We start from the raw sequence: 2,687 nt of genomic DNA on the forward strand, positions 1-2,687 counted from the left end.
TCAGGAACTCTTCACATCCTTATTTCTCAGACTATAAGTGAAAGGATTGAGAGTGGGGGTTACCAGGGCATACATGATAGCAGCACCCAGCTCCCCAGAGGCATGAGAAGCTGATGGGGACTTCAGGTAGGTGGCAAAGACTGAGATGTAGAAGAGGATGACCATGGAGAGGTGGGAACTGCATGTGGCCAGGGCTTTCTTTTTGCCCTATGCTGAGGGGACCTAAGCTACAACAAGGAAAATATGGGCATAGAAGCTTATGATGCAGAGGAGGGGGCCGATTCCTAAGAGTCCTGTCAGAACCATCATCAGGTCCTCATTGAGGTGGGTATCAGAGCAGGAAAACCTTAAGAGTGGGCTGAAATCTCCCCAAAGTGGGGAATTCTGAGATTAGTATAGAATGATAGTTGGGTTAGCATCAAGGTTTGTAGCAAAAAGTCAGAATGGGCCACTCCCCATGACCCACCCCCCAGCAGCCCACATCTGCAAGGAGTCATTAGGCATGGGTAGTGCAGAGGATCGCAGATGGCAGCATAGTGGCTGATTGCTGTGGCCATCAAAAACAGACTGTCCATTAGCAAAAAGTGCAAAGAAATTTAATTGGGCCAGACACTCAGAGAAGATCAATCTGCTGCTGGTCCACAGTGCCTCTAGGGTTTGGGGGGCTGTGGTGGTAGTGAAGCAGAGGTCGACCAGGGAGAGCTGGCTGAGGAAGTACATGGGGGTGTGGAGGTGGATGTCAGCAACAATAGCCAGCAACAGTGGTGAGTTTCCTAAGAGACTCAGCAAGTAGAGGCCCAGGAAGAGACCAAAGAGGAGTTGTGGTTTGTCTGTGTCACTGGACAGTCCTGAGAGGACAAAGTCAGGGTTCCTGCTGCGGTTCATTTCTGGTCTTGATGGGCTACAAGAAAAGAATCAGCATGAAGAGGATTTACTCAGTTAGCTGCTGCTGCTGCTAAGTCACTTCAGTCGTGTCCAACTCTGTGCAACCCCATAGACGGCAGCCCACCAGGCTCCTCCATCCCTGGGATTCTCCGAGCAAGAACACTGGAGTGGGTTGCCATTTCCTTCTCCAGTGCATGAAAGTAAAAAGTGAAAGTGAAGCTGCTCAACCGTGTCCAACTCTTAGCGACCCCATGGACTGCAGCCTACCAGGCTCCTCTGTCCATAGGATTTTCCAGGCAAGAGTACTGGAGTGGGGTGCCATTGCCTTCTCCCACTCAGTTAGCTGCAGATGGATAAAACCTTGGATTCTTTCTCTTGGCGATGGGTTTTACTTATACTACCAATGGGAAGAATGGATAAACAAAATAACAGTGGGGAAGACAAGAGGTGTACCTCACAAAAGATGGTCAAATTAAGGAGACATCAAGGTAAGAGAATGAGAGAAACAACAGAGATTCCCTGGAGGTATTAAAGTGTAAAGGGTTTTCTGAATGATACTTTGTATAATTGGTGATTTAACTACTTGCTTGTTAATCTGTTTTCTTCACAGAATCATGAATCTTTTAAGGCAGAGGCTGTGTTTCAGTATCTAGCTTAATGCCTGACACATAGAAGGGGCTCAATAAATACCTACCCACCTACACATTCAGTATCCTCCTAACTGTTTTCACAAGGCTCATGCCCCATCCAATACATTCTCCATACTATGGTCTTTTCAAAAAAGAAGATCTCATCATGTCACTTCATTGTTTAAAAAATGAGTCTCTACATACAAATGGGCAATAGGTGCATGAAAAGATGCTCAGCATTGCTAATTATTAGAGAAATGCAAATCAAAACTACAATGAGGTACCACTTTACTTGAGTAAGAATGCCCACCATTAAAAAGTCTACAAGGGAGGAGCTAAGATGGCAGAGGAATAGGACGGGGAGACCATTTTCTCCCCCACAAATTCATCAAAAGAACGTTTAAACGCCGAGTAAATTCCACAAAACAACTTCTGAAAGCCAGCAGAGGACATCAGGCACCCAGAAAAGCAGCCCATTGTCTTCGAAAGGAGATAGGAAAAAAAATAAAAGACAAAAAAAGAGACAAAAGAGGGAGGGAGAGTTCTGTCCCGGGAAGGGAGTCTTAAAAAGAGAGAAGTTTCCAAACACCAGGAAACACTATCACTGCTGAGTCTGTGCCGAGCCTTGGAAGCACAGAGGGCAACATAACAGGGAGGAAAAATAAATAAACAATTAAAACCCACAGATTATGAGCCCAACGGTAACTCCCCCAGCGGAGAAGCAGTGCAGACGTCTGCACCCGCCACTAGCAAGCGGGGGCTGGGCAGGGAGGCATGGGCTGCATTGCTTAGAGTAAGGATCTGGCCAGAATGCTCCAAGCACTATCTGAGTGAACTAACTTGGGCTAGCAAACCAGACTGTGGGATAACTACCACGCGAAAAGCCAGCCCTAACCTAAGACACTGCCAGGCCTGCGCACAGAGTAAAGGACTGAACAGAGATAGCGGGCTGCAGACCATCCCCCTCTGGTGACAGGCAGCCAGAGCCGGAAGGGGGCAATCACAGACCCAGAAAGACATTATCTACAAAACTGTAAGCAGGCTTCTTTGCTAACTAAGACTTCTTGGGGTTCTGGACGGTCAACATCCGCCTGAGAAGGTGCGCCGGTTGTACACCCAGAAAACTGAGCGGTCTGGAGGCAATAAGTCGCAGCGACTGCGCTCGCCAAACAC

General features: G+C 47.6%; 1 pseudogene; it reads right to left on the bottom strand.

Annotated features, from left to right (window-relative positions):
* LOC147347202 (olfactory receptor 7C2-like) lies at positions 1 to 885 on the bottom strand (annotated as a pseudogene).
* Between the last annotated feature and the right edge of the window lie 1,802 nt (positions 886 to 2,687).

The sequence above is a fragment of the Bos grunniens genome, chromosome 23, assembly GCF_055505025.1.
Source record: "Bos grunniens cultivar Pamir isolate PY7600 chromosome 23, Bosgru_T2T1.0, whole genome shotgun sequence".
NCBI classification, from domain to species: Eukaryota; Metazoa; Chordata; class Mammalia; order Artiodactyla; family Bovidae; genus Bos; species Bos grunniens.